We start from the raw sequence: 24,462 nt of genomic DNA, 5'->3' as shown, positions 1-24,462 counted from the left end.
GGGGACAAAGTGTAATTTTACCTTTACTAATTTAAATTTTTTAAAAAAAATTAAAGGACCTAAATGAAAAATTTTCCATTTTAGGGGGTTAAGACTCCTATCAACCCCCTAACAACGTCCTTGGTAAATAGGTACGCATGGTTTTTATGTGATTAATGAATGCTAGCATTGCCCATAATGTTTGAAGAAAAATGAAAGATAATCTAAAATAATTCTATAATAATTTACCATCAATGAAGGGTGTGTTTGATAAATCATTGAAAATTCATTTCTTTGAAAATGAAAGTTTTCAACATTTAATACTTTAAATGTATTTGATAACCATTTTCTTATTTTTTTTAACTTAATATGATTCTTTTTAGAAAATGTTGAATAAGATAAGTAGATAGGTAGATAATTATCACTTAATCTAAAAAATATTAAGTTAATTTTATTTTATTAAAAAATTGAAACAAATTATCCTTCTCTTAAAAGAAAGAGAAATTTAAATTACTATATTTATCTCTTACCCAAAACTATCCAAAATATATAAAATAATATATTAATAAGATTAAAATTAAAAACCAATATTTACTTTTATCTAACAATATAATTATATTTAATATTTACATTTACTAATTTATCAAACAATTTTATAATATAAATTCAACTCAACAGGAAAAATTCAATACTTAACTTTTCTAACACTTAAACTTTTCAATAGTTATAGATAAAAATATACAATAATTTGTTAAATCGAACGAGGGATAACTTTTAATGGTTGAGCTTTCTGTGAAATAAGACCGCAAGCTTCATCCATGTTTAAACTTTAAGGTGTGACCCCATCTTCAAGTTCCCAATCAAATGAATAAGTGTACCCAACATTAAGGGCAACATTCTAATGGCCAATGGTAATCCGGGGCAAATTCGTCGCCCTCCCCCAAATGGAACCATTCCAAAGTTCGTTCCTTTAACATCAATTTCTAATTCTATGAACCTCTCTAAACTAAACAATTCAGGCTCCTCCCAGAAATTAGGATCTCTGCCTATAGCCCATGCATTGATCAACACCTGTGCACCCTTCGGAATGACGAAGTTGTGAATCTTGATATCTACTTCAGCTTTTCGAGGGAGTAAGAAAGGAACTGGAGGATGCAATCTTGAATAAGGCAAACGAGTAACATTAGATTCCTCCACTACGTTCCCTTCGCCAATTATTTGTTGTAGTTCTCTTCGGACTTCCTGTAAAGCTTTTGGGTTATGAAGTAACTCCGCCATTGCCCATTCCAGTGTACTTGTAGTTGTATCCGTTCCTGCAGTGAACAAATCCTGTTTCACAAATTCTTACCGAGTTATGGACTAAAAAAAAAAAAAAAGAAGAAGAAGAAAACAATTGAGAAACTGAAGAGAGAAAAAAGTACAAAAAACAAATGTTTTATCAGATTTCTATCAAGCTCTTCGTTATCATCTTCACTGATTGGAGAACAGTATCCAAAAATTCTTGAGCTGGTATATAATCATTCATCTTTCTCAACTCCGACCGGTTATCAATCTCTTTATCAAAAATATTCATCATCTTCTTAGAATGAATTGCCATGCGACGCCTTATGCCTTGTAAGTCAAGTTTAGCAAGAGTAGGAAAAAGATCACCAAAATTGGCTTTTCCCAACTCTTCCTTGATAACCTGTAAAATTTCTCTGAATTCCAGGGCAGTATTAGAAGAAGGGCCGGCATAATCGACGGAGAAAATAGTATTGGATATAAGATTAAGCGTAGTTTTGAAAGCAACTGTGGATATCTCTATCGATTCTCCGATGCGGGAACTATCACCAACATCAGCAAGGAGTTGTTCTACTTTGTTACGCCGCAAGTGTTGGTTAGCGTCAAGTTTCTGAGTAGCGAAAATGTGCAAGTTGCAGATTTTCCTAAGATTTCTCCACGTGGTTGAAACAGGCATCCAAGCTATTCCGGCTTCGTGGTGTTGAAGGGCACGAAGGGCATCGGGAACGGTTCGATTACAAGATATTGCGTCATGCGTTTAGAGGATTTCTTTGGCCATGGTACAGATGACAAAACTATAGTAGTTGTTTGGCCAAATTTCACAGTCATGATGTCCCCATGAACCTTTGCAAGTTCTGCAAGGGTCCTATGGGGTTTACCACCAAGCTGGAAGAGGTTTCCGAATATTGGAATTGCAGGAGGACCAGGTGGAAGCCTGTTGGTCCTCCCCAATTTCCTGGAGACTTGGAACAAGACCAAGAGCAAAACAAGGCACACTAACCAACTGAAAGTATCCATCCTTTGTTGTGGAAACCTAATCCGTAAGGAAAAGGTTACACTAATTTTTTAAATTGTAACTGCATTCTTTTGTCTAAAGTGAAGTCATTTTATGTTATAGCAATTTTAAGCATCATCTCGACTATTTTATTTTTGAGTAGCCTTATTTGAAAGTTGAAACTGAATGAGTTCACTATTGTCAACTAGGGTCGAGCAAAATTCAATTCGATTCGAAAAAATCAAAAAAAAATTTCGAATTTTAAGTTAATCGAATCGAATTATTCAAATTATTCGAGTCAACTCAAATAACTCAAGTCGAGTTTCGAATTCGAGTCGAGTTAAATTTTACAATTCGAATAACTCGAATAATTCGAATAACAAATTGGTATAAATACCCTTTGGTCCCTATTAACTTTGAAAATAAGCAAATTGATCTCTCTTTCCACAAAAATTACCAAAATAACTTAAAATAATTTTCAAAATTGAAAATTAATTTTTAAAATTCAAATTATTATAAAAATTTCAAATTTTATATTTTTAAAAAATTTATGTGCTTTAACATGGAATTAGTTATCTTGTAACAATATTTTTATTTGAAATGTTTATTTTTTTAATTTAACTCGAATAATTTTACTCGATTTGACTCGACTCGAATTTCATTTCACTCAACTCGATTTGAAAAAATTTCAAATTGAGTTAGGATGATAAATAGGACCCGTGAACTTGATTAACTCGAAATTTTTTCACTCGATTCAACTTGATTTGTAAATATCTAGGTAAAGAGAGAAATATTAAAGAACTAAAATAACAATGATACTTTCTTTATATTTTCAAATCATACCTTCTATACATATGAAAACGCCCATATATAGAGTTTCAAAAATAACTTCTCTTCAACAAACTAAGCAATTGTATTTGTACCCAATATAAACTAACTAACAGCTTCCGAAGCTACTCTCTAATATGCATCCATCTCCTCGACAGGCAAAACCCGGAGAAAACGTCGAAACCGAGTAAAAATCGATACTGACAGAGGTTTAGTAAGAACATCAACAACTTGATCACAGGCTGAAACCTCACCAACCACAACAGAGCCATCAACAACCTTTTCACAAACGAAAAACAAATCTAATTCAACATGCTTAAACTTTGAATGTAGCACAGGATTAGTTGCAACCGCAACTACACCAGAACTATCACACCAAATATTTGGTGTAGCGATAGATTGAATATCTAATTCTCGAAGTAACGATAATAACCACGTGACCTCACTCGTGATCGCAACAAGACTCTTATACTCAGTCTCAGCAGTGGATCGAGCAACCACTTGTTCTTTCTTCGTGCACCAAGATACGGGAGTATTCCCAAAATAAACATAAAACCTGGAAGTGGATCGCCGATCATCAAAATCCAACCCCCAGTTGGCATCAGCATACCCAACTAACGTCAAACTAATGGTCGGGCGAAAAACAATGCCAAAATTAAGTGTGCTGGCTGAATATTGCAAAATGCGCTTCAAGGCGGTCATATGAACAGTAACGGGACTATGCATGAACTAACATATCCGATTGACAGCATATGTAACATCAGGTCTAGCAAGAGTAACATACTGTAATGCACCAGCAAGACTCCTATACTCGGTCGGATCCTCTAAACGATCACCATCATCTTTAGACATGACAGAGGAACTAATCATCTGTGTATGAACACTCTTCGCATTTTCCATCGAACATCGAACAAGAATACCTCGTATATACTTTTTCTGGCATAAGTGAAGACATCCTGATGAAAAACGAGCAACCTCTATTCCAAGAAAATAATGAAGGTCGCCCATGTCCTTAAGCGAGAACTCGTTGTTCAACAACTGAACAAACCACTCAATAACAGATGTCACGCTACCGGTAATAATAATATCACCAACATACACAAGAGCATACAGTGTTGAATTTGGCGTGATCCTAACAAATAAGGATGCATCAGACTTCAATACAACAAACCCTAATAGACACGAGAAATCTTTTCAGCTTCTCAAACCAAGCACAAGGAGCCTGACGAAGTCCATATAACGCTTTCTTTAGTCGACACACTAAAGGTTTGCCATGTGAATCATATTGAACATAACCCGGAGGCTGTTGTATGAAAACTTCAGTATCAAGATCTCTATTCAGAAAAGCATTATTAACATCCACTTGTCAAAGCGACCAGCCCTTGAAAACAGCAACGGAAAAAATAACTCTAATAGTAGCTGGTTTAACCACAGGACTAAAAGTTTTCTTAAAATCACATCTAGAACCTGAGAGTAACCTTTCGCTATTAACCGAGCCTTCTAACGAGTAATGGTACCATCAGAATTCCTTTTGATTTTGAACAACCACTTACATCCAATTATCTTACGATCAGGTGGAGCTGAAACCAGCTCACACGTAGAATTACGAATAAGAACAATGTACTCATCTTGTGCTGCAGCTTTCCATTCATCAGTAGCTAGAGCTTCCTCAATTGTAGAAGGTTCTACAACTTCATCAGTTAAGACCTTAGGCTTGAAAACTCACGCCTTAGCCCGAATGATCATTGGATGAGTGTTACTTACAGGTAAGTCACTAGTCGGACTATCAGAAGAGGACGAGACACCTTCAGATGTTCTTGTAATAGACCAAGCATTACCACTTGAAACATCTGGTGATTGCTCCAAGTCAACATCAATTCATGTTCTTGTGATAGACCGAGCATTACCACTTGAAACATCTGGTGATTGCACCAAGTCAACATCAGCCGAAAGAGCATTGGACTGCACTAAGTCAACATCAGCCGAAGAAGTATTGGACTGAGATTGCACTAATTTAACATCTCGTAGAGAAGGTGACGACGTGAAAGGTTCAAGCGATTGAGAAGAAATAGGCCATACAAGAGGAATAATCGTCGTACTAATCTGTCTAGATAACAATACAGGTTTATCGGAGCTAGTCTCAGAAAATAAGAACCTTTGCTCATTAAATACCACATGTCGCGAAACAATAACCTTACCATTTGGTAAAAGACACTGATACCCTTTATGACGAGGGCTGTAACCCAAAAATGTAGACGATTGAAAGTGAAACTCCAATTTATGACCTACAAACGGACGTAAATAAGGGTAATAGCAACAACCAAAAACCCAAAGATGATCATAAATAGGATCATTTCCGTAAAGATCCTTAAATGGAGAACGACCATGAAAGACAATAGTAGGAAGTCAATTTATAAGATGAACTGTGCAACAAAACGCATATCCCCAGTACTCCATAGGAAAATTTGCTTGGGCTAATAGTGTAATGCCCATTTCAACAATATGTCTGTCTTTACGCTCAGCTATTCCATTTTGTTCGGAAGTATACGGACAAGTCAGTCGATGGATAATACCCTGAGAGGCTAAAACAGGCATAAGACCACGATATTCGTCACCCCAATCGCTCTGAAACTGTTTAATAGACTTACCAAGCTGTGTCTTGATTAACTGATAAAACTGAATAAAGCATTCCACTGCTTAAGATTTCTGTCGTAAAAGATAAATCTAGGTGAACCTAGTACTCATATCAATAAACGAAATGTAATACCACTTATCATCACACGCAACAGATCCAGGTCCCCAAATATCAGAAATAATTAATTCAAAAGGAAGATAGTTAGTGGTCGAAATTGAGAAAGGCAACTTATGTGACCTTCCTTTTTGACACGTAATACAAATACCATCAAAACAGTATTTATTTGAAACGACATTACATTGATCAAGAACAGTCTTAACTACAGAAGCAGACGGGTGGCCTAAACGATTATGCCATAAAGCAAACACCGGACAATCCAGAACTTTAGTTTGAACTTGTGAATGAGCAGCAAAAGGAACACCATTAGACAAAGTAGACACCATTGGCACAAAAAATTGATATAACCCATCATGAATATGGCCCTTCAGCAACGTCTCTCGGGTCACGGCATCCTTAAGAATACAATGTGTAGAATGAAACTCAAAAAACACACCATTATCATGAGCAATTTGTGAAACCGATAAAATATTTTTTCTTATACTCGGCACACATAGAACATTAGACAAGCGTAACGATTTAGACTGAGTAGGGAGAATAGCATTACTAATTGAGGAAATCACTACAGGAGTACCATCGCCCATTAAAAGAAATGGCGTACTGCATGACATCACGTAGTGCAGACACATCGAGACAGACATGATTACTCGCACCAGAATCAGGATACCAGGAAGTGGTACCAACATGCACAGGAATATATGAACTATCATCACCACCATTGGACCGAGGTTGAATAGTTTTGACAAGAGAGTCAGAAAAATTAGAAGCATGCAAATCACCTAACCGAGAAAGTCCAATACATGGATCTGACCCAGTGTATACCCGAGCGCATGGTTTAGTAGATCGCAAAACCAGACCGCCACTAATTTGACCAGTAGGTCATAGACCTGGACCACCATCAACCGGTCTATAGGAGCCAGATTCAACCTAGACGAAATTAGAAGATGGCATCACATTCGGTCCAGGAGAGACATTTTGCCTATGTCCAGCAACAAATTTATTTTGCCCATTTTTATCATAATCAGGCTGCCACGTTGACCCATTATTCCATGGGCCATCATCAGGAACAAACTCAAGCATATTGGGCCTAGACGCGTTGGGAGCAGAACGGCCAAAATACCCATGTTGATTATAAAACATGGACGACCCACTTGCAGGAAACCCACTATTCATTCCACCAAACAAAGTTTAACCATCAGCACCATAATAGCCTTGACCAAAATCTTAACCAAAATTAACTCTTGGATTTTTCTTTTAACAAGCAAACTGCCCTTCACAATACCATCAAAGACCGACGACGAGTATCCTTGGTAGGAGATCGGAGGCACTGCCAACGTGCCACTCGAGTCTCGATGGTACCGGTAGTAGCACTTTTGAGCCACGTGACCACGACTAGACACACGACCACCACGAACAGCGCCTTTATCGGACGGCGTATTTTCAACAAGATTTGCATGCAAAATAGCTTTCTAAAATACTCGATTTTGACGAGTCTCACCTCAATCTTGTGGTGAAAAGAGAGAACGCCAGTCGACAACCGTGTGGAAGAAATAACCGCCTCGAACTCCAGCGGTAAACCCGCAAGTATCACCTCAATCTTCTCCTTTTTTGAGATGAGAAAGCCAGAAGTCTCTAAAATAGCACACAAGTCTTTAATACGAGCAACATAAGCTTTAATAGAAAGGTTACCTTTCTTTAAAGAATACAGCTCATGTCGAATCCTGGATTGCTTTGTAATACCCAAAAAAATTACTACAGTAAAAAAAATAAGATAATATTCCTGATATAGTAAATAAGGAAATAAAGTGATAAAAAAGGTAATTTTGAGTTATGTCAACATTGGAAAGTATATTATGACATATTAATTCAAGAAAGGATTAAATTGTAAAAGTGAGAAAAGTTTTGTTGCCCAAGAGTAAATACTTAAAATTTGAAGGGTTAAAGTGTAAATATGAAAAGTTTGAAGGACCAATAATGTAAATATTTTAAGGGTGGATTAATCTAGAAACTAAAGAAAATGGATAAATTGGGACCAAATTGAATAGGTGAAGAATTATGAGGGATTAAATCGTAAAATTTTACCACATTAAGTGATGACTCAATAATGAAATTTTAAAAGATCATGAAGGGCAAAATGGTCATTTAGAAGAGAGAAATATAAAAGATAATGATGATGTTAGAGATATTTTACATTATTCATTGGTTCTATCGATAATTTTGGATGATTTGATTCTAGTTATAATGACTTGTATAAGTTAAATTGGTTAATGTTAACTCATAAATGTTTTGATTTTGATTGGTTATAAATATGAATGCTTGATGAAATGAAATGTCTGAAAATTAATTTGTAAACTCCGGTAATGCTCTATAACCCTATTCTGGAAAAGGATACGGGTTAGGGGTGTTACATGCTTCGCTCCAGTATCGGCCGCAAACAAATTAATCACCATAGTCCATATGTCACACGCTGTGTAAGCATCATTAAACGAATATTGATGAGAAGGACTTATCGTGGATAGAAGCTAAGAAGTGAGAAGTCGATCTTGCTGCGTGAACACCAAAGCTGCCGGATTCGGAGCACGAGATCCATCGTGCAATTGAATAAACCTTGATGGCGAAGGCAACGTACAATCTAAAAAACCAGTAAGTCCATACCCATCAACAATTAATTTTACATGTTTATGACATTGGAGATAAGTGCCATCATCTAGCTTAACCACCTCATGCTGAGGAAAAGCATTGGTGACACGATCACCGGCAAACACAACAGAAACAGGTTCACCAGAAGCAAAATCAGCAGAAGTCATGATACAGGATCAACCTGCTAATGATACTATGTAAAGATCTAGGTGAAGAGAGAAATATTAAAGAACTAAAATAACAATGATACTTTCTTTATATTTTCAAATCATGCCTTCTGTACATATGAGAACGCCTATTTATAGAGTTTCAAAAATAACTGCTCTTCAACAAATTGAGCAACTGTATTTGTACCCAATACAAACTAACTAACAGCTTCCTAAGCTACTCTCTAATATGATTCGATCAAACGCTCACCCCTATTACCGACTATAAATTAGTTTATTTTCTAGCTTTAGTAACATTGGTTTTGAAAGTTTGACCCAATTATTCATGTGCAGTTATGGATGAGTAAAACTCAATTCGATTCAAAGAAAATTTTAAATTTAGATTTAATTCAATCAAGTTATTTGAATTATTCAAGTCAACACAAATAAGTAATTTGAGTTTCGAGTTCGAATCAAGTTTAATTTTACAATTCGAATAACTCAAATAATTCGAATAACAGATTCGTGTAAATACCCTTTTGATCCATGTCAAATTTGAAAATAAACAATTTGGTCTCTCTCAACAAAAATTACAAAAAAATTAAAATAATTTTTTAAAATAAAAATATTTATAAAAATTTCAAAAAAAAATCTAAAGAATATGTAAAGTAAGTTAAAAAAATTAAAAATTTTCTAGAATAATAATTTTTTGGGACTTAACTAAGTTAATTAATGATTCAAGTTTATAATACTAAAGTATTTTTTTATTATTTTGCTTTGAAAAAGTTTTCAAATATATAAGGTTTCAAATTTATGTACTCTAACATGGAATTAGTTATACTGTAACAAGATTTTAATTTGACATGTTTAATTTTTTAATTTAACTCTAACAATTTCACTCGATTCGACTTAACTCGATCCGAAAAACTTCAAATCGAGTTAGGATGATAAAATAAGCTAATTCTTCATTGTTTTACAAGCACATAGCTATTGGAAGTGTTTATTTTCTTGTGTATATCGGTGATATTATTGTTATGGGTGGTGGTTGTGCTAAGTTAGATGTTATTATCTCATCTCTTGATCGTCAGTTCTCTTTCAAAGACTTAGAGGAGCTGATTTTTTTCTTAGGCTTGAGGTGTTCAGATATAAAGATCGGATGCATGTGTCTCAACAAAAATACGCTTGTGAGTTGCTAGAACACACAAACATGGCGAATGCCAAGCTAATAAACACTCCTATGGTGAGTTCTTTGACTCTTACATCCTTGGTCAGGTCACTATTGTCAGATGGTACACTTTATCAACAAGTTGTAGATAGTTTGCAATATTTGTGTTTAACTCACCCTGATTTGTCATTTGTTGTCAATAAAGCTAGTCAATATATGAATAAACCTCATGATGTGCATTGGACAGTTGTAAAACATCTATTGCGGTATGTTGAGGGTATAATTGATTATGGGTAGTTGTTTCAAGTATCGAGTATGAGTTTAACTGGTTTTAGTGATGTTGATTGAGCGAGTTCACTTGAAGATCGCAAGTCTACTTCCAAGTTTTGTGTGTATATTGGTGATAATCTTGTTGGTTGGATGTCCAAGAAACAAAGTGTTGTATCTCGGTCTACTTTAGAAGCTTAATATAAAATTTTAGCATGCAACATCCGAGTTGACATTTCATTCTTTGTTGAATGACATAGGGTTAAATCTTAGTGGTACACTGATTGGTGTGATAATTCTAGTGTTGTATCTTTACACTTTTTTTCTTTGGACAAAAATCTGTCCCTTTAAAATTGAACCATCCATAGATTTCAATAGCAAGAAACTAACAATAACAACTTTAAATCTTAAGAAACTAACAGAAGCAATTTTTTATCTCCTTTTCTTTGCCATTTTTCTTTACTTTTCAATTTTTCACTTTACAAACTACTTGTGCCCACACTTTCAGTCAAGCTCGAGCCTTGACATTCCTAAGATTGTCATCTAAAATTGTTGACTAAAATCTTCAAAAAATTTACATGCTAAACATCCTATCAGATGGATTGAAAATTTGAAAACGTTGTTGTTCTATATTAATCAGGCAATTACAAATTAAAAGTAATCCAAAGAGAGTGGGCATGTTTTGAATAACCAAAGCATGGGATATGACAGTTGGTGATGGGAGAATTGCCACCAGTACAAGTGGAACCAAGAGTAGAACCTGAAGTGAAACATGAATGGCACTAAACATCTCTAACATGAACCATGTTCTAACTCAACATGAATGGCACTAAACATCACTAAACATCTCTAGTATGATCCAAGTTCATACACAACAATCTCTTGCTGCATTTTCGCTCGATAATCTCCGCCACATCGGGACTACTCCTTTATTCTCTTTTTATAACGATGTTTAAACTTCCATTGTAATCTATATAACCCACAATGAAATTATCATCTTTCTTTTTGTTATTATTTTTATCCTCCTTGTCTGCCCATCTTTGTTAAGACTTGTCATACTCCTTCGCTACTCGGAAATGTGTCTACACCAAACACACCATTTACCCCCACATTGACTCCTTCTGTAGTAACATCTAGGTTACCCACTCCTAACACCTTTGGGTAAGATCACTTGTTCTAGTTAGAGGGAACCACCCACCCGCTTTTAAGTATGAATGCTTTCCTAATGTGAACACACTTTTGATATGATAAGAAGTCCATTTAGGCACAATGACCTTGTATTGATAAGGCCTTATGATATACACTTATGAATATTATTTACGCATTTAGTGTGACTGAATGTTTATTCAACAACATCACATCAATGGACAAAAGGACATTCTCTATAAATTCCCTAAGGAACGATGTGGAAGGAATCGATCTTTTAACTCCCTAAAATTATTTTGAGTAATTGTCTTTTCAATTAGTTTATCATTTTGTTTTTGTTCTGGTTCTCGACCTCTTCAAATAAACCGACCTCCATTACTTCACTTTGTCCTTCTTTTTTATTGTACTCCATAATAGCAAAACTGAAACTTAAAAAGTTTGAAATTAAAATGAAACTTGAGCCGTCCATCTTTGTTAAGACTAAAACTTGAAAAGTTTGAAAAAGAGCAAACAAACTTGAGTAGCCCATCTTTGTTGAGACTGAAACTTTAACGAAAGGAAAAAGAACATGACATTAGAAAAAAGCAAAACATAAAATTTAATTGTACACATGGACTAATAACATTGGTGAGACATAGGTAGGGACAGGCAAAAGGGGCAGAATAATTTTTTTTATATTTAATAAGTATGGTATGCTTTGACCTCCTTTTGGAAATTTTTGAACTATACTCTACTATGGTTCCACAAGTAAATGAAGAGTTGGAAACTTCAAATTTTACAGCAAAATGAAGGTGGAAACTCCAAATTTAGAGTCAGGATTTTTTTTCTTTTTAAAGGAAAAAATTTATTTAAATAATATTCAAGCTTCATTTCTAAATTAATTATCTTGTAAAATTTTATGATAATATTTAATACACTGTCAATTTGTATGCACTATCAATACACCATAATTCACATCACTAATAAGCAAAATATTTTTAAAAAAATTGAAGAAATTTCTAATAAATACTTAAAATTTTATTTAAGCCTAATAAAAATTAATTATAATTCTCCTTTTCCTCCTAATGTATTAAGGTATAAAAGAAAAATGCTTTCTTAGAAAATTTATTGAAATTTATATGATTAAGGTTTAGGTTTGGAGTTTTTCTACTGTGGACTATGGTTTATCTAGTTCAGCAGAAACCAACTCGTATATGAAAGAAGATACATGTCAGGAACTGAAATTGCAAGGAAAATTCGGAACTATATTACAGAACTAGAAGCAACAAAAGAGAAAAAACTTACTCTTCATTCTACTGGCAATATTCAATAGGTATTCAAAAGGGGAAGGGCCACAGTTCATTTTGACGCAGCCTTCGACCGTCAGGCGTTCAGATCGGCTTCGGGGATAATAGTATGGAACGGGGAAGGGGAAATCCTTGCAACACATGCAGTTATTCACTCCAAGATTGCAAATCCATTTACAGCAGAGGCATAAACAGGATTACAGGCAGTAAAACTAGGGATTAGTTTGGGAGTCAACAAAATAGAAGTTGTGGGAGATTCGAAAACTATCATCAAGAAATGTCAAAGTTCTAATACTAATAAATCGATCATTGGAGCAATTATCAGAGATATTAAAAACCAAAAATATAGTTTCCAGGAGATTGAGTTTATTTTTTTCCCAAAAGCGAAAAATATCTACGCTCATGCTATTGCAACGGAGGCCCTGAAGAGAAGAGAAAGCTTTTACCTGGTGAGGGGAATCCTAGAAATATCTACGCTCATGCTATTGCAACGTAGATACCGATCCGATCCTACACATGTGATTAGTCCGTCAGAGATTGAGATTAGATCTGATTTGTCATATGAAGAAGAACCGATTTACATTTTGGCTCGTGAAGTTAAAGAGTTACGAAATAAGAAAATTCCGTTAGTCAAAGTATTGTGGCATAAACACGGAGTTGAAGAAGCAACTTGGGAGTCAGAAGATACAATGAAAGAGCGTTATCCAAACCTATTCACCGGTAAGATTTTCGGGGACGAAAATCCTTAAGGGGGAGAGAGTTGTAACAACCCGATTTTGACCCTAATCAGAACAGTGGTTTTGGGACCACAAATCCGAGTCTAAAAAATATTTTAATATTATTTTATGTGTTTATTATGTGTGAATTTACTTGTGTGAAAATTTCGTGTGAAAATTTCATCGTTTGTGTGCTCGATTTTATAAAAGGACTTAATCGCGTAAAATGCAAAAGTGGCTAGAAATTTGTTAAAGTGTTATATTGCCATGGCTTTTATAATGTGGGGTCCTTATGTTGATATTATACCATTTAAATTTTGAGTGGACTTTTATGGACATGGTTAGTTAATTATTAAAGTAAAATCATTAAGGTTAGTTTTGTAAATTAATTAAATATGTTAATATAATAAAACATAAAATAAACGCCATGCATGTTATTCATTTTTTTGGCCGAATGTGAGAAGAAAATAAAGTCATTTACCTTGTTAAGGGTTCGGCACTTTCAAGTTTGGATTAAGGTAAGGATTTAGTTCGGTTTTTGATACTTTTTATGTTTTTGAGATCGTTGCTTTGAATACTTCAAAACCCATGCCTTAATTTTGTGAATTGTTGATGATTTTTAAATGTGCCATTGATGAATGCTTGAACATTGTGATAGTTGATGATGAAAAATGAAAGAAATGTGATAGATTAACATATTTTGTCTTTGAATTTTTAGTGAATTTGAGAAATTAGAGCTAAATTGTGAAAATGAATTCTTGAGGGATTAAAATGTGAAATAAATGAAATGTGTGGACTTGTATGAAGACAAGGAATATTCGGCCCTAGCTTAGTGTGGGCAAATTTTGTATATTTTGTGTTTTGTGCAAAAAGGATTAAATTGCAAAAAGTGTAAAATGTTAGGGGAAAATGGTAATTTGCCCATTTATGTATTTTTGGACTTAATTGAATGTTTTGATGAATAAAAAGGTTAAATTTGATTATGCTTAGATCAAGAAACGAAGAAAATGGATTTGGATCGGGGGAAAACAAAAGTAATTAAATAGTCGATCTTGTCCGCTGATATCCGAGGTAAGTCTATTAACAATTTGATGTTATTAAATCAGTATATATGCATGTATATCTATTGTATTTTGATGAGCTGAAATTGAAAGTATATGGATTGAATTTGGTTAAGTATGAATGATATATATATGTATCATGTTCGAAAATATATATATGTATCATGTTCGAAAATATATATGTATAAATTCTTGTTTTTAATCAAAGGTATAATATATATATACATAAGGTTCGAATATATATATATGAGCATATACATGTATAAAACCTTGGACTTGGTTAAAGGTAGGAATGTTATATATATGTATATGTGAGTTGGAACATATATTTATACTCATAAATAAGTCTTGAATATATTTAAAAGTATGAATGTTATGTATGTATATGTAATTTCGAATATGTATGTATATACATGTAAAAGTTTTTGTTCTGAATCAAAGGTATGAAATTGTTAGCTTAGATTATCTATAAGGTGTTCGAATGTATGATATATTTTCTTTGATTTAATTTTTAAGGTTATGAAATATATATATATGTATTTAAGTGATTCGATTAGTAAATGTATATTACTTAAGGTATGATATAAGTTAAATGATAAGATTTTAGTAGTAGAATTTAATTTATTAAGTTATTTAGCTGAATTTGGTATTTGATCTTTACATATCTATGTGGTTTAAAGATAGAGTTTATAAATTATTGAGCTGAATTTTTATGTATGGATATTATATACAAATATAGTTTGAATATGAGTTACAATTTCTGTAAATTGAGATTTTCAGGTTCAGGGCCTATCAGGTTTATTGTCAGTGAAATAATTCAGACTTTAAGTCTAACAGGCTAAGTGCCGGTGATCTGAATCAGGTTATAAACCTAGCAGGCTAAGTGCCGGTAATCTGAATCAGGCTATAAGCCTAACAGGCTAAGTGCCGGTGAAAATGTTAAATTAAGCGATTATACGCATTTGATATATATATATGATTTTGGGTTAAATATAATGGATAAGTATATGAGCATTTGTCTATATGTATTTGATGAGCATATAAAGGTTTGGATCTCTGTGTTTAGTGAAAAGGCGCATATATTGGTTGTTATGAAAATTATTGAATATACATGTATGCATTCGGCACATGTGGATTAAAAGTATAGATGTGCATTTGGTTTATGTAGTTGATAAGTAAAAATATAAGTTTTTGACATATGTATTTGAAAGATCATAGATATGCATTCTATGAAATGCAAATGATAAGTATATTAGAAATCAGTATATGCTATTAATGATTATGTTTGGAACTTGATTATAAGCATATATTGTTTATACATATGTTCGTTTATATGTATTTTAGATATGCTATAAACTTACTAAGCTATAAAAGCTTACTTTGATTGTTTTTGTCCGTTTGTTTTATAGATAAAAAAAACCAAGCTGCAGGCACGGGGATCGTTAGTGAAGATCATCACTCTATCTACTATCTCAGTATTAAAACGTTTAAATTTTAACTTATGGCATGTATAGGCTAGATAATATTTTGGAAGTCGTACTTCAATGTACTGTATATATATATAATTAATAGTCATATGAAACTAGCTTATTTTTCTTACGGTTTAACTGAACTGAAACGTTATGTTTTGTTATAAAAGTTTAAAGTAAAATTTTATAATTATAATTACTTCTTATTTGACTAATTTAACATAAATGTAAAAAAAAATTTGAATTCTACTGAATGTCTGTATTAAGTTGCATTTTATCCGATAATGCTTCGTAACTCTAATTTATCGACGTATACGGGTTAGGAGCGTTACATTTTATTGGTATTAGAGCTACGGTTTAGTCGATTCTAGGACTAACGTAGCATGTATGAGTCTAGCTATACATGCCATAATTTATACTGAGATAGTGTGATGAATGAATGGTTTACTCAATATATCCGGACAAATCCGGCTGTTCAACAACCTCCGACCCCGATTAACCCACTTTCGATACCTGTGGTACCTCCGACCATCGATCCTATGAGATTGAATAAACCTCCTGTTGATAAAATAAGAAAATACGGAGCTGAAGTATTTAGGGCCACAACTAGTGATGATGCTGAACAGGCTGAATTTTGGCTCGACAATACCATTCGTGTCTTCGATGAATTATCCTGTACACCTGATGAGTGCCTGAAATGTGCTATATCCTTGTTACGGGATTCAGCTTACTATTGGTGGAACACTTTAGTTTCGATTGTTCCGAAAGAGCGTGTCACTTGGGATTTCTTTCAGACAGAATTTCGCAAAAAGTATATTAGTCAGCGATTCATTGATCAGAAACGCAAAGAATTTCTCGAGCAAAAGCAGGGTCGTATGGTCGTATCTGATTATGAGCGTGAGTTTGTAAGACTCAGCCGATATGCCCGAGAGTGTGTTGCGACTGAGACTGCTATGTGTAAAAGATTCGAGGAAGGGCTGAATGAAGACATAAAATTGCTTGTCGGCATACTCAAAATAAAAGAGTTTGTAGTACTCGTCGAGCGAGCTTGCACGGCTGAAGAACTCAGCAAAGAGAAAAGAAAAGCCGATCTTAAAGCTAGTGATTTTCGCAAGAGATCAGCGAGTAAAACTTTTCAGACGGCAACAAAAAAATTCAGAGATGTTAGTAGCCGATCTAAGGCTACTGTCGGGCTTTCTATACGAGATTGACCCCCTATGAGTTCACGAGCTACTTCAGTTGCTAGTGTGGGTAATGTTCGACAAAATAGATCAGAGTGCAAGCATTGTGGTAAATGGCATCCAGGAGATTGTAGATTTCATGATCGGTCTTGCTTTAAGTGTGGATCAAAAGATCATTTTATTCGAGATTGTCCGATGGTGGCCGAGCAAAATATTGTACAGAGTACCAGACCAAATAATGTGTCAGTACGAGGTAGACCACTCAGGCATACGGGTAATGTTAGTGGTAGTCAGAGCGGGACAAAGGACACGACAGTTCGATCTGAGGCTCGTGCACCTGCCAAAGCATATGCCATTCACGCACGTGAGGAGGCTTCTGTTAGAGTATGCCCAAAGACCAATCATGAGATGGTTGTAATAACATACTTGATTTATCATGTTTATTAATATATGGCGTTACCGTTATTATTTCAGTTTCTTTTCTGTGTGTATAAATAAGTTGTTTTATAATAATGTCCTAAGAATAATATGATTATTCTTAAAAGATCCTTAGTCAAGTATTATTGTTGGATAGGACAACGATAATGCATTAAGACTAACATGTAGTTGATTGATGATAAAGAGTTGTCATTGATATGGAATGTCAGAATCGATGCATGAATATGTGTGTTAGAGAACAACATATTGGACTGACCCATTATGAGTATGTCTCTTGGATTATTATGTAATTGTCACGACATTACTCATAGTGATTAATATGTATATGATCCTCAGACTTGAGATCATCATAATCCCAACATCGTGAGTAGTATATTTTGATACAGTTAAACGTACACTGTAACTGGTTGTTCTATAAAGGCTGATGTTGGATATATCACAATCGATGTAGAAGGATATGGTTGGTCGATATAGAATAAGTCCCTCCTACATAATGGGAGTAATATCTTAGGCCACTTGATTAAGTGAGACTAGAAATGCATGGCCATGCTCAAATAAGTTGATATGAGATGTCATACTTATTTGTATATCGTAGTCTACTTAAGATATCAAGGAACATGGAATGGACTATACAAGTGTGACTATTACATGACTTGTGTCCAATCCAGAGATAAAGGACTTAAGGATTATTTCATAAAAGGTTAATCATAAAAGGTTATGTCGAATCATGATCTCTTGTGACTTAGGTAGCAATGATGCATTGCTAGATGCCACTCATTATTTGTAACATTGGAATCGTTCTAGTATTACTGCTAACGTTACAGGAACCTACAGGGTCACACCCTATAGTTGAAATGAACGGAATAAACCATAGTTGGTATTATTTTTGGGTGTCACTTGAATTAAATTAATTATAGAATTAATTTAATTTAGTAATCAAATTTTGACACATTATATACGAGGTTGTTGTACGCATAATGAGGACATGAATTTGATTAGCATATGAATTTAAATAAATATATGGTTTACCGAAATTATATTATAATTAATGTTATTATAATTTTCGGTTTAAAATATTATTTTATTTATTTAATTCCTAAAAACCCTAAAAATAAAGGGATATATTAGAATCTCGTTTTTCTTTATTTTTAAGGTCTAGCAGCCATCAAAGAAATATAACTCTCAAAACTGTTTTGGGGATTTCTTCCGTTCGTAGTCAATTGGGTGGATTACGTAGAGGTCGGAGTCTCGATAGACTCCGGCTTGGTTTGACTGTAGATCAGACTACACATTGTCGAGAAGTTACTGTCTTCTCAATCGAAATATTAGGTAATTTTGTAATCTTTTCACCCCGATTCATTCTTCACACATGGATCCATGGTTAGGGTTACCGATTTTAATTTTTTCGCTGCGCTGTAGGGGTGCCGGCGATCCAACAGCTTCATCCCCAGACGTCATTACTGGTACTTTCACTCTCTATGATACTAATGTTATTGCACTGATTGATCCTGGTTCGACTCATTCATATGTGTGTGAAACTTTAGTATTCAGTAAGACTTTGCCTGTTGAGTCTACTGAATTTGTGATTAGAGTATCAAACCCCCTGGGCCGGTGTGTGTTGGTTGACAAAGTGTGTAAGAATTGTCCGTTGATGATTCGAGATTTGTGTTTTATGGCTGATTTAATGTTGTTGCCATTTGACGAGTTCGATATAATTTTGGGTATCGACTAGTTGACTTTACACGATGCTGTGGTTAACTGCAAAAGGAATACTATTGATTTAAGGTGCCTGAATGACGAGATTATTCGGATTGAATCTAATGATCTAAATGGTTTATCGGTAGTGATATCCTCTATGTTGGCTCAGAAGTATGTGAGAAAAGGTTGTGAAGCTTATCTTGCATATGTTCTTGATAGTAAAGTGATAGAAAAGAAGATTGAATCAGTACCTGTTGTATGTGAGTATCCAGATGTGTTCCCTGAAGAATTACCGAGTCTACCACCTATTCGAGAAGTAGAGTTTGGTATTGAGTTAGTACCGGGGACGACTCTAATTTCGATAGCTCCGTACCGTATGGCACCGACCGAATTAAAAGAATTGAAAGCACAGTTGCAAGAGTTGACTGATAAAGGTTTTGCACGACCGAGTTTCTCTCATTGGGGGGCACCAGTTCTATTTGTGAGAAAGAAAGATGGAACGATGAGAATGTGCATTGATTATCAACAGCTCAATAAGGTGACTATAAAGAATAAATATTCATTACCACGGATTGATGATTTGTTTGATCAGTTGAAAGGGGCTACTGTGTTCTCGAAGATAGATTTGAGATCAGGCTACTATCAGTTGCGAGTTAAAGACTCTGATGTGCCAAAGACTGCCTTTCGAATGAGGTACGGGCATTATGAGTTTCTTGTTATGCCTTTTTGACTTACTAATGCACCTGTTGTTTTCATGGATTTGATGAATCGGATCTTTAGACAATATCTAGATCAGTTTGTAGTAGTATTCATAGATGATATTCTGATCTACTCTCGTGATGAGGCAGAGCATGTCGAACATTTGAGACTTGTGTTACAGGCTTTACGAGATAAACAGTTGTATGCAAAATTTAGTAAATGTGAGTTTTGGTTGCGTGAAGTCAGTTTCTTGGGCCATGTTATATCAGCATCAGGTATTCGGGTTGATTCAATCAAGATTTCGGCTATACTTGATTGGTAACCTCCGAGAAATGTTTCGGAAGTTCGAAGTTTTCTAGGACTTGCTGGTTATTATAGACGGTTCGTAAAATGATTCTCTATGATTGCAACCCCGATGACAAAGCTATTACAGAAAGACGTTAAGTTTGAGTGGTCAGAAAAGTGCCAGAAAAGTTTCGATCAGTTGAAAGCTCTTTTGACCGAAGCTCTAGTCTTAGTTCAGCCCGAATCGGGTAAAGAGTTTGTTATCTATAGTGATGCATCTTTAAATGGTTTGGGTTGTGTTTTAATGCAGAAAGGCAAAGTTGTAGCCTATGCCTCGAGACAGTTAAAGCCGTATGAAAAGAACTATCCGACGCATTATCTGGAATTGGCCGCTATTGTATTTGCGTTAAAAATATGGCTTCACTATCTGTTTGGTGAAAAATGTCATGTTTATTCAGATGACAAAAGCCTAAAATATTTGATGACTCAGAAAGATCTGAATTTGAGACAGCGCCGATGGTTAGAATTGTTGAAAGATTCGAGCTTGTGATTGACTATCGCCCGGGAAAGGCTAATGTTGTTGCTGATGCCCTAAGTCGAAAATCACTGTTTGCTTTGCGTGCAATGAACACACATATGGCTATGTCTGATGATGGTGCGATAGTAGCTGAGTTGAAAGCAAAACCGTTATTTATTCAATAGATTTGTGAAGCTCAGAAAGTCGATAATGATTTAATTACAAAACGAGCTCAGTGTGACTTAAATGTTGATTCAGAGTTTTTAGTTGATGATGAGGATTTTTTGAGATTCAGAAATCGATTATGTGTTCCAAAAAATTCAGAGTTAATTGAAATGATTTTGAATAAAGCTCATAATAGTCAATTTTCTGTTCATCCGGGTAGCACGAAAATGTATAACGATCTGAAACAGCACTATTAGTGGCATGGTATGAAACGAGACATTTCTGACTTTGTTTCGAAATGTTTAATATGTCAGCAAGTAAAAGCCAAGCATCAGGTACCTTCTGGGTTGCTTTAGCCGATCATGATACCTGAATGGAAATGGAACAGAGTTACGATGGATTTTGTATCCGGTTTACCGTTGACATCGAGCAAGAAAGATGCAATTTGGGTTGTTGTTGATAGATTGACAAAATCGGCTCACTTTGTTTCGGTTCGTATTGATTATTCACTTGATAAACTTGCTGAATTATACATTTCTCAGATTGTGAGATTGCACGGAGTACCTATTTCTATTGTTTCGGACAGAGACCCGAGATTCACATCGCGATTTTGGGAGAAACTACAAGATGCTTTAGGTACGAAACTACATTTTAGCATAGCTTTTCACCCGCAAACAAATTGTCAATCTGAACGAATCATTCAGATACTCGAGGATATGTTGAGATGTTGCATTCTCGAGTTTGAAGGTACGTGGGAACGATACTTACCTTTGATTGAATTTGCTTATAATAATAGCTTTCAATCTAGTATTAAAATGGCACCTTACGAGGCTTTGTGCAGTCGTAAATGTCGTACACCATTGTATTGGACCGAGCTCAGTGAAAATAAGATACACGGGGTTGATTTGATTAAAGAGACTGAACAGAAAGTGAAAGTGATTCGGAATAGTCTGAAATCAGCGTCGGACCGTCAGAAATCTTATGCGGATTTGAAAAGAAATGATATAGAATTTCAAATCGGGGACAAAGTGTTTTTGAAAGTCTCACCATGGAAGAAATACTCAGATTCGATCATAAAGGCAAATTGAGTCCGAGATTCATTAAACCGTATGAGATTATAGATCGTGTCAGACCGGTTGCTTATAGATTAATGTTACCACCTGAGCTAGAAAAGATTCACAATGTATTTTAAGTTTCGATGCTTCGTAGATACCGATCCGATCCTACACATGTGATTAGTCCGTCAGAGATTGAGATTAGATCTGATTTGTCATATGAAGAAGAACCGATTTACATTTTGGCTCGTGAAGTTAAAGAGTTACGAAATAAGAAAATTCCGTTAGTCAAAGTATTGTGGCATAAACACGGAGTTGAAGAAGCAACTTGGGAGTCAGAAGATACAATGAAAGAGCGTTATCCAACCTATTCACCGGTAAGATTTTCGGGGACGAAAATCCTTAAGGGGGAGAGAGTTGTAACAACCCGATTTTGACCCTAATCAGAACAGTGGTTTCGGGACCACAAATCCGAGTCTGAAAAATATTTTAATATTATTTTATGTGCTTATTATGTGGGAATTTACTTGTGTGAAAATTTCGTCTGAAAATTTCATCGTTTGTGTGCTCGATTTTATAAAAAGACTTAATCGCGTAAAATGCAACAGTGGCTAGAACTTTGTTAAAGTGCTATATTGCCATGGATTTTATAATGTGGGGTCCTTATGTTGATATTATACCATTTAAATTTTGAGTGGACTTTCATGGACATGGTTAGTTAATTATTAAAGTAAAATCATTAAGGTTAGTTTTGTAAATTAGTTAAATATGTTAATATAATAAAACATAAAATAAAAGCCATGCATGTTATTCATTTTTTTGGCCGAATGTGAGAAGAAAATAAAGTCATTTACCTTGTTAAGGGTTCGGCACTTTCAAGTTTGGATTAAGGTAAGGATTTAGTTCTGTTTTTGATAATTTTTATGTTTTTGAGATCGTTGCTTTGAATACTTCAAAACACATGCCTTAATTTTGTGAATTGTTGATGATTTTGAAATGTGCCATTGATGAATGCTTGAACATTGTGATAGTTGATGATGAAAAATGAAAGAAATGTGATAGATTAACATATTTTGTCTTTGAATTTTTAGTGAATTTGAGAAATTAGAGCTAAATTGTGAAAATGAATTCTTGAGGGATTAAAATGTGAAATAAATGAAATGTGTGGACTTGTATGAAGACAATGAATATTCAGCCCTAGCTTAGTGTGGGCAAATTTTGTGTATTTTGTGTTTTGTGCAAAAAGGATTAAATTGTAAAAAGTGTAAAATGTTAGGGGCAAAATGGTAATTTGCCCATTTATGTATTTTTGGACTTAATTGAATGTTTTGATGAATAAAAGGTTAAATTTGATTATGTTTAGATCAAGAAACGAAGAAAACGGATTTGGATCGGGGGAAAACGAAAGTAATTGAATAGTCGATCTTGTCCGCTGATATTCGAGGTAAGTCTATTAGCAATTTGATGTTATTAAATCAATATATATGCATGTATATCTATTGTATTTTGATGAGTTGAAATTGAAAGTATATGGATTGAATTTGGTTAAGTATGAATGATATATATATGTATCATGTTCCAAAATATATATATGTATCATGTTCGAAAATATATATATGTATAAATTCTTGTTTTTAATCAATGGTATATATAATATATATATATATACATAAGGTTCGAATATATATATATGAGCATATACATGTATAAAACCTTGGACTTGGTTAAAGGTAGGAATGTTATATATATGTATATGTGAGTTGGAACATATATTTATACTCATAAATAAGTCTTGAATATATTTAAAGGTATGAATGTTATGTATGTATATGTAATTTCGAATATGTATTTATATACATGTATAAATTTTTGTTCTGAATCAAAGGTATGAAATTGTTAGCTTAGATTATCTATAAGGTGGTCGAATGTATGATATATTTTCTTTGATTTGATTTTTAAGGTTATGAAATATATATGTATTTAAGTGATTCGATTAGTAAATGTATATTACTTAAGGTATGATATAAGTTAAATGATAAGATTTTAGTAGTAGAATTTAATTTATTAAGTTATTTAGCTGAATTTGGTATTTGATCTTTATATATCTATGTGGTTTAAAGATATAGTTTATAAATTATTGAGCTGAATTTTTATATATGGATATTATATACAAATATAGTTCGAATATAAGTTACAATTTCTGTAAATTGAGATTTTCAGGTTCAGGGCCTATCAGGTTTATTGTCAGTGAAATAATTCGGACTTTAAGTCTAGCAGGCTAAGTGCCAGTGATCTGAATCAAGTTATAAACCTAGCAGGCTAAATGCCGGTGATCTGAATCAGGTTATAAACCTAACAGGCTAAGTGCCGGTGATCTGAATCAGGCTATAAGCCTAACAAGCTAAGTAGCGGTGAATATTATAAATTAAGCGATTATACGCATTTGATATATATATGATTTTGGGTTATATATAGTGGATAAGTATATGAGCATTTGTCTATATGTATTTGATGAGCATATAAAGGTTTGGATCTCTGTGTTTAGTGAATAGGTACATATATTGGTTGTTATGAAAATTATTGAATATACATATATGCATTCGGCACATGTGGATTAAAAGTATAGATGTGCATTTGGTTTATGTAGTTGATAAGTAAAAATATAAGTTTTTGACATATGTATTTGAAAGATCA

The 24,462-nt window shown here is 34.1% G+C and overlaps 1 pseudogene; it reads right to left on the bottom strand.

Annotated features, from left to right (window-relative positions):
• Positions 1-730: 730 nt before the first annotated feature.
• On the bottom strand, positions 731-2,277 carry LOC107930005 (geraniol 8-hydroxylase-like; annotated as a pseudogene).
• Positions 2,278-24,462: the final 22,185 nt, after the last annotated feature.

The sequence above is a fragment of the Gossypium hirsutum genome, chromosome D08, assembly GCF_007990345.1.
Source record: "Gossypium hirsutum isolate 1008001.06 chromosome D08, Gossypium_hirsutum_v2.1, whole genome shotgun sequence".
Taxonomy (NCBI): domain Eukaryota; kingdom Viridiplantae; phylum Streptophyta; class Magnoliopsida; order Malvales; family Malvaceae; genus Gossypium; species Gossypium hirsutum.
The sequence above is the reverse complement of the archived record's forward strand: the minus strand, read 5'-3'. Positions and strand labels throughout refer to the sequence as shown.